Source organism: Platichthys flesus, chromosome 3, assembly GCF_949316205.1.
Source record: "Platichthys flesus chromosome 3, fPlaFle2.1, whole genome shotgun sequence".
Lineage (NCBI taxonomy): Eukaryota > Metazoa > Chordata > Actinopteri > Pleuronectiformes > Pleuronectidae > Platichthys > Platichthys flesus.
In genome coordinates this window covers 15,215,067-15,228,126 of record NC_084947.1, presented here as the reverse complement: position 1 = coordinate 15,228,126, position 13,060 = coordinate 15,215,067, and positions in this window count along the sequence as shown.

Sequence of the window (13,060 nt, the reverse complement as noted above, 5' to 3'; positions counted from 1 at the left end):
GTCAAACGCAGATGCAGCGGAGGTATTTTTAACAACCAGTCTCAGCTGCGTACGCTTGCTCGGTATGTAAATGCAGGCTCCTGTATAAATGTTTCATTCAGGTTTGGCTGAGGTAGTGTGTGTGCGAGGAGAGGGCCAACAGAGAATTTAATATATATAAGTCTGTGTGTGCACTGCCTGTACTGTACTTTAATGAGTGTGTGTGCAGGCTTCTGTGTGTACTCACTATTTGACAAGCGTAACCCTGCATGAGGTCATGAGGAGCGCAGTCCAACGTGTCTCCTCGTAGAAGTGCAGGTTTTCACCTGTTTCCGGCAGATACGAAGCTGCAGCAGCACCGATCTCACAGTTTACAGCTCGAGCTGATGAAAGTCAGAGAGACTTTACCTCTGATGCCAGAATAATACAAAGTGATAGATGACACGGTTCCTGATGTTTGACCGAGAAACAGGGAACAGGGGGAAGGAGACACGTTCCCGTCCTCTGTGGACAAACACAACTCAGACTGAATCATACAAAGGAACCAGGCGTCATGGATTTCATTTGATTTCACATGAAACAGAAAAACTTCAAGTCTCACACGGGGAAAGATGGAAGAAGAGAAGGTTTTCTGATAAGTTTGGTTTTTAATTACTTATTTGATGATATGGGATTTGTATATTTCCATAATCCATGCCTCCATCAAGTCAAACTTTGTTTAGAATGTTGGCGCTACATAAGAAAAGGTGGTTTGTTTGTTACAGTATTTTTGTTTATGGCCAAATATCTGTGATAACAGTCCCATTGGCCTCAGCTGCACTTTGAAACAACTATCAAATCAAAACACAGGTTTGTATCAGTAAATGATTTGATTTCAGCTGCGACGTCTCCCTGTATCTCCGAAATTGCACAAAACAGCAGTTATTTCACAATTCACCAACAGGAACCAAACATCAAGATTGAAGTAAGCAACATTAGCCCCAACGACAAAAAAATGAATGGTTGGAAAGCAGGTATTAAAAGCTTTTTTAATTAAATTGCGATATGATTCAAACGGCAGAATCCTGAAGGTGAAAGAACAACAACATTAAGAAAAGATCAATTCTGCAGAGTCCTCGGTCCCTGAAGAGCGATGGAGAACGTTTGCTTTGTGGCACTGCCCCTCGTTTTAGATCCTGAATGACTGTAACTGACGTGGAGCAGGTTCAGCTCCACGTCAGGTCTTAAACCAGAAGGTTGCTGGTTTAAGACCTGTAAATGATAAAAGTTCCTTTTAGACCAATTTAAAATGTGCCTTCTACTTAATTAGCGCTTGGAGGAAAACGCTCTTATTTTCCTTTCGCCTGCTGAGATTTAAATCATACAATGAGATTATTGTGTTTCCCTCTGCAGCCTCGTGTTCTGTGACCGACACAAACAATGCATCTCGCTGTGCCGAGTTTCCGCCTCGAGCGTGCTGCAGCTACCAATCTGCACCGCCATGTAATCTCTCAGCTGCCGTCCAGTGGCTAACGTGCCATGCAAGTTGCTTCTTTTGACACGCACGGACGCACGCTCCCTGTAGGGTGTCCTGATGAGAAGCAGTTGAGGCGGGAGCAGCCCCTGCGAGCCGAGCACCATTATGAGGTTGGGCTCCACAGAGCTTGTCACCAGGCAGAGCCACAGAGCTGCACACGGACTAATTGGTTCTCTCCCCCCCCCCCCCCCCCCCCTTCTTGCGCAGTAACTCGGCTCCTTCAACCGTGGTTGGGAGCTCACTGTTCTTCTAGCTCGTTGTCTTGCCGGTAACCAGCTGTCCGATAAGTTTATCAAGGAGGAGAAGACGTTTTTGGAGTTTAACACGGCCCTTTCTTTATTTCGCTGGAGTCACACACTTCCATCACCGCTAGGTGCTCATTCTTTTTTTTCGTTCTCCATACAAACTGTAGCGCCCTACCCACAATCATCAGGTGCACTACGTCACACACACAACATCTCTTAAAGGCCATAGATAGATTTGAAGGGAAATCAATCTAAATTAGCAATTAAAACTGGATCCTTTGATACCATAGGTTATTTGATAATTTGCCTTACATATATAAGAGCAACAGGTTCAATTGACTTCATATGAAAAAGCAAAAGGTACAATTGCCTTATATATAAAGGAGCAACACTTAGAAAGGAGTCAGCTGAGGTGGTTCGGGCATCTGGTAAGGATGCCCACTGGGCGCCTTCCTTGGGAGGTGTTTCAGGCACGTCCAGTGGGGAGGAGACCTCGGGGAAGACCCAGGACTAGGTGGAGAGATTATATCTCAACACTGGCCTGGGAACGCCTCGGGATCCCCCCGTCAGAGTTGGTCAATGTGGCCCGGGAAAGGGAAGTCTGGGGCCCCCTGCTTGAGCTGCTCCCCCCGCGACCCGACCCCGGATAAGCGGACGAAAATGAGATGAGATGAGATAAAGGAGCAACACCTCTCATGAGTCCAGTCACACCATTAGCTGACCTCAGTTGCATGAGAACATTCTCTCTGAAAACTTCCTCAAACCGCAACAGAGTAAACTACTTTTCAAGAACTTTTCCTACATCAACTGCTTTCATCAAACATGAAGAAGATCAACATCTCTGCAGACACAGTAAGTTTTTTTACACGGCCCTTTCTTTATTTCGCTGGAGTCACACACTTCCATCACCGCTAGGTGCTCATTCATTTTTTTCGTTCTCCATACAACCTGTAGCGCCCTTGGAGAGACTTCAACACACAACTGTCTTTTATTACTTATTACAGACGTGTGTAAATGACTAAAGTCCATTCAGCTCTGTCTGTTTGAATATATCGGACGTTAGTATGGGACTGTGTATTTACCTGTTATATGTATATTTGTGTCTTTCAGTCTCCTGGACTAATGCAGTCGGATGAAAACACTCCCGACCTCCTGGCTGCTGAGAATGCTGCTGTAATGCAGGAGGCAGATCAGGCTGCAAGTGACCAGAAGAAGCAGCTGGATGCTTTGAATGAAACTCTGACTGCTGAGAATGCTGCTCAGAATGAGTTTCAGCCAAATACATTTATCAAGGACTCTATTGGACAGAAGCCTGACGGTCTGTCAAAAACAAAGAAAGGGCTCGATGGAGTAAAAAACGTCGTACTGCGCACTGACACTCTGCTGGACGAGGAGAAGCTGAGGAGCAGATTCCTGGAGCTGGACAAAGTGACAATGGAGGAGGATAATGAAGCGCTGAATAACAGCGAGCAGGAGGAGAAGGGGAAGAGAGAAGGGAAACATGGAAGATGGAAGAAGTTCCTCCGTTTTTTCTGTAAACGACGGAGCTACTCCCCTAACCCTAAATCGGAAAACCCTATGAAGGAGAAGAAGAAGCTGGAAAAGAAAGAACAACTTGAGAGACAGAAGAAGGAGACAGAGGAGAAAAAAGCACAAAAGAAGAGAGAGAAGGAGGAGAAGGAGGAGAATCTAGCACTGATGAAGAGAAAGAAGGAGGAAGAGAATCTAGCACTGAAGAAGAGAAAGAAGGAGGAGAATGAAGTACTGAAGAAGAAAGGGAAGAAGGAGAAGGAGGAGAAACTAGCACTGAAGAAGAAGGAGACAGAGGAGAAAAAAGCACAGAAGAAGAGAGAGAAGAAGGAGAAGGAGGAGAAACTAGCAGTGAAGAAGAGAGAGAAGGAGGAGAAGAAAGCACTGAAGAAGAGAGAGGAGAGACACGGTGGAGGAAGATGCTCCCAAGTTCCCTCTTTAAACGACGAAGCTCCTCCAAATCACCTCAGCAGCCTACCGGACACAGATTCGACTCCGGTTCGTCACCCAGTTCTCTCTTTAAACGACGAAGCTCCTCCTAATCACCTCAGCAGCCTACCGGACACAGATTCGACTCCGGTTCGTCACAGAATAGTCCTCATCCAAATGTTTGAGATTTCAGATGTAAGGCAACCAAGATCTAGAGCAGGGTTCGCCAACCGTTTTCAGGGCGGGGACTACCAAACTGGTTGAGATATGGAGCAGGGACCCCCTCAGTGCCGCTGCTAGCCATTTTTGTGCCCTAAGCATAACTCCTTTATGATGGCCCCCCTCGAGAAAAAAACGTTTGTTTCTGCCAGTTTAACATTTTATTAAAACGAAAAAGGAAAATCTACTTGGTAAACACAGTACACAGAACAGCGAAAACATACATACACACAAGTATTGGGATGTGCAAAATCTTTGTGGAAATTAAATAGTCATCCCTAAATACAAACTTAGAAGCAGAAGTATACAAGTTAGCAATCTTCTTCAATTAAGCAAAGATTTAGAAACAGGAAATTCACACAATTTTACTTAACTTTGTAAACACACGCCTGTAGAACAACTAAAACACACTCTCTATTTGAGTGTTTTGAATTCTAGGCTACTATGAAACGCCCTGCCATCTAGTTCCCTTGGGAATTAAAATCTGATGGGAATTTAAATGGACCTCTTCGTACTATTTCAATACGATCCGCGTCTAAAACTTGTGGTGGCCAAAGAGCAGCATCAGTTGGAGGGGACACACAGGTCTCCACATTGTAACCTGCTGATGGACTCTCAATGAAAGGACTTGTGCTTTCAGAGGTGGTGGTCCTCTGCGGATCTGTCCCTAAACTGCTTGTCGAGGGTTGTTGATCATCAGGGCTTGGTATTGTGGAGTCTACAGACCTGCAAGAGGGTTTCTCCTCGTCTGCATCTTCGTCTTGGTCACGTGCTTCTCCTAGTACACATCTCAGAATAGACCCTGCATTAGTTTAAAAATACGACGAAAAAGGATCAGTATAGAAAGAGACAAAATATTCAAACAAAGAATCTTATACCGAAAAAATGATAATCATTTAAAACTGAAAACATGCAGCCAAGGTGCTCCCCCCCTTTATTTATCAACTTTTTAATAAATCTAATCTAATATGAAAGCATAATAGTATGTAAAGCAAAGTAACATCTAGCTGCCAACACTTCAAAAACATCTCTTGCCTTTGTAGCGATGGCCTCCAAAATATTGAACTTTGGCAGATATGTAATTAACGGATTGCCACGCTGTGCTCTGGATCCACAATGGCAGCGTGCGTGTGTGCGTGTGTGCGTGTGCGTGTGTGAGAAAGAGAGAGAGAAATTCGAAGAGGAACACCAGCACATGTCTGAAGATGATACCATGATGGGTTTTTCCTGCAAATGTCACAGACTCATGGACGAAAAACTGAGATTAAAAACATTCCACATCTTTCAGCTGTTTAAGTGTCTGGATGTGGAAAAATAAATTCATGTCAAAGATTTCTATGTTAAACTAGGTCTGTCTTTATCCTTTTGTTCTCAGGGAAACACTGAAACACCAGCACAGATACGCAGCCCCTCTCCAGAGATTAGATATTAGACAAATACAGACATTCAACTTGAACCCTAGAGTATAAACATTTTTTGGGACAAATATTGATAATTTAAAAGAAGAAATACTGATCAACTTTGTGCAAAATATTTCACTGAAAACACTCCGGAACCTAAACCATCACATTATGAGGCTGAATCTTAACCTCTGGACGAAGCTCTGTCAGACGTACGAGGTCGTTGAGCCACTCACAACTCAGTGAATCAGGTCACAGTTATGTACACAATGTATTTGCTGTTGCAGATTAGTTGAATACTAACATCATCTTTAGGACCCGGATGCACCAACAGCTTCGTGCAGCGGCCCCACGGAGCTGTAGAGGAGTAAGAGCTGAACTTCCTTCAGTCCTACACAGTCAGAAAAGTGTATTCTTATCCTGAGATCTGAAGTGTGACTGAAAGCACACACTCATTGATTGACCCCTACTTTACTCTTTAGGATCTTCTACGTATAGGGAACTCACTTTGTGATGATCAGATCCAGTCCTGTCACTTCAGTTCATCACAGAAATGGTTCTACATCTGCATCACATGATCCCAAACAGTCATGTGACATTAGAGCCGTTATCTGTTGGTGAGAAAACACTTTTCTCTCAGAACAAATCAGCAGATATTCTGAGGCCATAGATAGATTTGAAGGGAAATCAATTGAAATTATCAATTGAAACTTAAGTCAGCTAAAGTACACAGAGAGATGATGTTACATATTAAAATATTTGTTTTATTATTATTATTGTTATTGTTATTATTTATATTATATATATTGATATATATGATGCTATCATGTCACATATATAATTGGATCCTTTGATACCATAAGTTATTTGATAATTTGACTTATATTTAAAGGAGCAACAGGTTCAATTGACTACATACGAAAGAGATGATATTACATATTAACATCAGGGTAATTATAAGAAATATTTGTTTATTATTGTTATTGTTATTATCTATATTAGATTAGAAAACTTTATTTATCCCAACATGGGCAATTTCGTTCACAGTTTCCAGTCTCACATAATAGATTACTTAATAAATATAATAAATAGCAATAGGAGGTAGACAAAAACATATATCAAAGGCAGTCCAACACACACATTTAACTCACAATTCATTTCAGCCCGTCAGTTACAACCACCCTGCCCCCGGAAACACCCAGCAACACTGGTGTGCTCTCCACCTACTCCTTACTTTTGTCATCATTTAGTAACCTGATGGTTGCAGGGATAAAAGAGTGGGAGTACCTCATTGTTCTTGTCCTGATTGAACAGTAGCGCCGCCCTGAAGGCATTAGTTTAAATTCTTTACTGAGGACATGGTCAGGCTGACTGATAATGCATTTGGCTTTCTGGACTGCTTGTTTGTTCCACAATGAACTTATGCTCTTGAGCTGGATGCCAGTGATCTTAGAGCAGATCTTCACAATTTTATTTAAACTATTCATGTCTTTAACTGACAGACTGTTAGTCCAGCATATAAAGGAAAAAGTTAAAAGACTCTCAATGAAAGATTGGTAAAAAATTCTCAAAATAACTTTAGAGACACTGAAAGAGTTCAGTATTCTCAACAGGTGAACTCTTTGTTGTCCCTTTTTAACAATTACCTCTGTATTTGTATGGAATTTAAGCTGGTTATCAAATACTGTGCCTAGATATTTGTAGGTGTCCACAAGTTGGACTTCCTCCCCATGGATGATACTTGGTTTGAGCGCTCCCTTCACTTTCCCAAAATCTATGACTAGCTCCTTTGTTTTTTCTATATTTAGATCTAAGAATTGTTATCACACCAATTAACAAACGATGTCAAAGCAAGGCCATGGCTGCAATGTGGACCTTGGAAAAGGGACAGCAACGCAGTGTCGTCTGAGAATTTAGCTAGATAACTTCCCTGTTGAGAGGACCTACAGCTATCTGTGTACAAAATGAACAACAGAGGTGAGAGTACGCACCCTTGAGGTGAACCAGTATTCGAGGTAATGGCCTGGGACAAGTGTCCATTCACAGAGAGCCTCTGAGTTCTGTTTGTTAAGAAGTTTAAAAGCAACAACAGTATCTGATGGGGTAACTCAAACTCAGCAGCTAGTCTCTCAATTAAAATATGTGGCTGCATCTTATTGAAAGCAGAAGAAAAGTCTGCAAATAACAATCTAGCATGAGATTCAGGCTTTTCTAAATGTTTATACATTGTGTCTAAAAGGAAGAGTTTTGCATCATCTACACCTTTCCCAGTTTGATAAGCAAACTGCAATGGGTCAAGTTTACCACTGACCAGGGACATGATTTCATCCTTAATAATTTTCTCAAAAATCTTCATTACTAAGGATGTAAGTGCTACTGGTCTGAAGTCTTTTATCTCTTGGGGATTTTTTGATTTCGCTAGTGGTATTATAGTGGACCTCTTCCATATCTGAGGTATCTGGCCTTTCTTAGCACACATATTAAAGAGTGGAGTGAATACCACACTGAGCTGGTCAGCACAGTAACGCAGTGTGCGTCCGCAAACAGCATCAGGGCCTGCAGCTTTCATAATATTAACTCTCTTACACAGAGTTACTACTTCCTGGGCTATCACAATGTCATTGTGAGGGACAAGAGAGTCCCTCCACATAGAAATGTTCTCAGAGAAATCAGATGATTCGAAACGAGAGTAAAACATATTAAAAGCATTTGACAAATCAGGGACATCAATACCTTTAACAGTTATTGGCTGCCTGGATTATGCAATATATATATATAATATATATATATATATATATTGCAATATATATATATATCAAATAACCTATGGTATCAAAGGATCCAATTATCTGTATGACATGACAACATCATAGGATCAAATAATCTAAGGATATATTATTTGAATTGAGTTGAACACTGTTATGCAATATATATATATATATATATATATTGCAATATATATATATATATATATATATTGCATAACAGTGTAATTTGACTTATATTTAAAGGAGCAACAGGTTCAATTGACTACATACGAAAGAGATGATATTACATATTAACATCAGGGTAATTATAAGAAATATTTGTTTATTATTGTTATTGTTATTATTTATATATATATATATATATATATATTGCATAACAGTGTTCAAATCAATTCAAATAATATATCCTTAGATTATTTGATCCTATGATGTTGTCATGTCATACAGATAATTGGATCCTTTGATACCATGTTATTTGATCATTTGCCTTTCATATAAAAGAGCAACAGTTACAATTGCCTTTTATATAAGGGGCAACACATCTCATGAGTACAGTCACACCATTTGTAGACTTCAGTTGCACGAGAACATTCTCTTTGACAACATCCTCAAACCGCAACAGAGTAAACTACTTTTCAAGAACTTTTCCTACATCAACTGCTTTCATCAAACATGAAGAAGATCAACATCTCTGCAGACACAGTAAGTTTTTTTACACGGCCCTTTCTTTATTTTGCTGGAGTCACACACTTCCATAACCGCTAGGTGCTCATTCCTTTTTTTCGTTCTCCATACAACCTGTAGCGCCCTTGGAGAGACTTCAACACACAACTGTCTTTTATTACTTATTACAGACGTGTGTAAATGACTAAAGTCCATTCAGCTCTGTCTGTTTGAATATATCGGACGTTAGTATGGGACTGTGTATTTACCTGTTATATGTATATTTGTGTCTTTCAGTCTCCTGGACTAATGCAGTCGGATGAAAACACTCCCGACGTCCTGGCTGCTGAGAATGCTGCTGTAATGCAGGAGGCAGACCAGGCTGCAAGACTCAATGATTCAACGAAAATAAATAGTAACCAGAACAAGCAGCCGGATGCTTTTAATGAACCTGTGACTGCTGAGAACGCTGCTCTAAAGCAGCAGGTGGCAGAGCAGGCTGCAAGACTTGATGATTCAACAAGAATAATAAGTGACCAGAAGAAGCAGCTCGATGCTTTGAATAAACCTCTGGTTGCTGAGAATGCTGCTCTAAAGCAGCAGGTGGCAGAGCAGGCTGCAAGACTCGATGATTATACAACAATAATAATTGACCAGAAGAAGCAGCTCGATGCTTTGATTGAACCTCAAGCCGCTGGCAATGCTAGTCTAAAGCAGCAGGTGGCAGAGCAGGCTGCAAGACTCGATGACTCAACAATAAGTGACCAGAAGAAGCAGCTCGATGCTTTGAATGAACCTCTGGCTGCTGAGGATGCTGCTCTAAAGCAGCGGGTGGCAGAGCAGGCTGCAAGACTTGATGATTCAACAAGAATAATAAGTGACCATAAGAAGCAGCTCGATGCTTTGAATGAACCTCTGGCTGCTGAGGATGCTGCTCTAAAGCAGCAGGAGGCAGACCAGGCTGCAAGACTCGATGATTCGACGAAAATAAATAGTGACCATAAGAAGCAGCTCGATGCTTTGAATGAACTTCTGGCTCCTCAGAAGGAGCTTCAGCAAAATATATACATTGTCTCAATAATGTATAAGTTGGAAGACAATGGGGCCGCCAATGAGGCACGGATTCAGCAGGAGCGTTACGAACTGGAGAAGAGAGTGAAAGAGCTGGAGGAAGAAATCTTGACGCTGATCGATGATCATCAAACAAGTCTGCTGATCCAGGAGAAGCTGAAGAAGGGAATCCTGGAGATGGAGACCCACTTACAGCAGTTGAGGGAGGAGAAAAAAGCTCGGAATAACAGAAGGATGGAGGAGAAGAGGGAGAGAGAAGGGAAACATGGAAGATGGAAGAAGTTCCTCCGTTTTTTCTGTAAACGACGGAGCTACTCCCCTAACCCTAAATCGGAAAACCCTACGAAGGAGAAGAAGAAGCTGGATAGGAAAGAACAACTTGAGAGACAGAAGAAGGAGACAGAGGAGAAAAAAGCACAGAAGAAGAGAGAGAAGGAGGAGAAGGAGGAGAATCTAGCATTGATGAAGAGAAAGAAGGAGGAAGAGAATCTAGCACTGAAGAAGAGAAAGAAGGAGGAGAATGAAGCCCTGAAGAAAAGAAAGAATAAGGAGAAGGAGGAGAATCTTGCACTGATGAAGAGAAAGAAGGAGAAGAAGGAGGAAGAGAATCTAGCACTAAAGCAGAGAAAGAAGGCGAATGAAGCGCTGAAGAAGAGAGAGAAGAAGGAGAAAGAGGAGAATCTAGCACTGAAGAAGAGAGAGAAGGAGGAGGAGAAAAAAGCGCTGAAGAAGAGAGAGAAGGAGGAGAAGGAGGAGAATCTAGCACTGATGAAGAAAAAGAAGGAGGAAGAGAATCTAGCACTGAAGAAGAGAAAGAAGGAGAATGAATTACTGAGGACGAGAGAGAAGAAGGAGAAGGAGGAGAATCTAGCACTGATGAAGAGAAAGAAGGAGGAAGAGAATCTAGCACTGAAGAAGAGAAAGAAGGACAATGAAGCACTGAAGAAGAGAGAGAAGAAGGAGAAGGAGGAGAATCTAGCACTGAAGAAGCGAGAGAAGGAGGAGGAGAATAAAGCGCTGAAGAAGAGAGAGAAGGAGGAGAAGGAGGAGAATCTAGCACTGAAGAAGAGAGCGAAGGAGGAGAAGGATGAGGAGAAAAAAGCGCTGAAGAAGAGAGAGATAGAGGAGAATCTAGCACTGAAGAAGAGAGAGAAGGAGGAGAAGGAGGAGAGAGAAGGGAAACATGGAAGATGGAAGATGTTCCCCAGTTCTCTCTTTAAACGACGGAGCTAGTCCTATAAATAGAGCTCTGTGTGTGCAACAAGCAGGAGTTTTACTTCACTACTGTCTCTCCACCACCGTCTGAGGAAACCGGCGCCGCTCTGACGCTGCTGCTGTGGGCACTTTTCTCGACAGTTGAGTTAAATTGATAATTTGAGACGTGTAAAAATCAAACGATGGAAATTATGAAAACACTTTCTGCCTCCCTCCGGTTACTTCTCTCCCGTGACGGCAGCTGAGCCAAAAAGAATCCTCAGGAGACAGACAAAATAAAAGAAAACGTTCTCCCGCACGTCACTGGAGTTGCATGTGTCGACCCCTTCAGCCTCAGGTGTGACCAGCACAAAGGTTTAACATGGGAGTGGATGGGAGCCAGCTGTTCTTTGGCGCTGCGCTTACGCGTCGCTTCAGCGTCAGATGTGAACTCTGCATTACAAGAATCACAGTCTGCTGTTGTTTCCATAGATATATATATAAACACTAGATGTCTCGTCCGCGTTGCCAGCCAATGGAGTCGAACGTCCGCACATGGCGGCCATCTTGCCACAGGCAGCTCGCTCACCCATAACATTGTGTTGGTAGTGGAACATGTACTTTTTAATTAACTATAACTTTGGTTTGTTATAAACGCTGGAGATGTAGTTATGAAACTGCATACTTATTAAAAATTATGTCATGTTCTAAAAAATAGAATAATGTTCTTAAATAGGTACAAGAATCCCTCTACAAATGAGATGCACACTTATGAATAATAATAATTATAACCATGGGTTTTCATATGGAAATATCATTAAACAGAACAGATAGGGGCAATAAATACACACATGCACAAGGTTTGTATGTTAAATAAATATATAGGCTACTAAAACTCAACATACAGAATGGCAACATGAGATATATGTATACTTTTATAATAGCAATATTACTAATATAATAAAATAATTTGAATTATCACATGTTTAGTTAAAACAAGTAATAATTCAAATTAATAAAATAATTTGAATTATCACATGTTTAGTTAAAACAAGTAATAATTCAAATTATTGTATTATATTAGTAACATTCTTTTTATAGAAGTGACATTTATTTGCAGTAAAAAAAAGGTGTAAGATTTCCATTTATAAATGTACATAAAAAAATGCTGCATGTTGAAAATCCCCCCCTTTAGAGAGAACTAGACTACTGTGGAGGTATACACATGGAGGACAGACATAAAAAATGACCCAGATAGTGAAATCAATACTATAATATTTACTAACCTCTGAAGAGGCTGGTGATATACGCCTAAAACGCTGATATGATATGATAATGGTGATTCTTAGGTGAGTCGCATCGACTTTGTGAACGTTATTTTTTCTATTTGCGGTCTGACTGAGACGTTGATTGTACCGGCTGTGGTGATCGGATCTTGAAATGGTTTACATCAGTGAAATCAGAAAAATCATAGCTTTAACGATATGTAGCTTTAGTACCTAGCTGTATATCTGTAAATAACTATGTTTGACACTGATCGGTAAAACAGCGCAGGGAACCAAAGGTGTGGTGCAAAGATCAGTTCTGTAAAACCGTGGTAACATTTGGCTAATGCCCTTTGAAAAGGACTGTTTTATTGAGCTGCTGTCCCATGTTGTTGCTCTGTAAGTTCAGTGTAGCAATTTTAGCGATGTGGTGTAGCCTTATTTTAAAAAACAGTGACACAACTAATGTCAGCAGCGTATGGTGGTGGCTGTCTATGCCATACTGCGTGTCGGCGATGTGCTCCCCAAGCACAAACACATCCTCTGACCCGATCCTCTTCCGTACATGACCTACAGCAGTTTGATGGGCTGTGATCGTCCGAAACTCGATGAAGCCTGGCGAATGACCCACTCTGCTGCCCTGACGACCTTCACTGTGCCCTCTGATGGAATCACCAGGCCTCCATTGTTTCTTAGAGACAACAGGTGGTAGCTCTGGTCCTTGATGGCAGATGCAGCGTCTGTCACCAGGCTGGCACGGCGGACATCACAAGACAGCTTC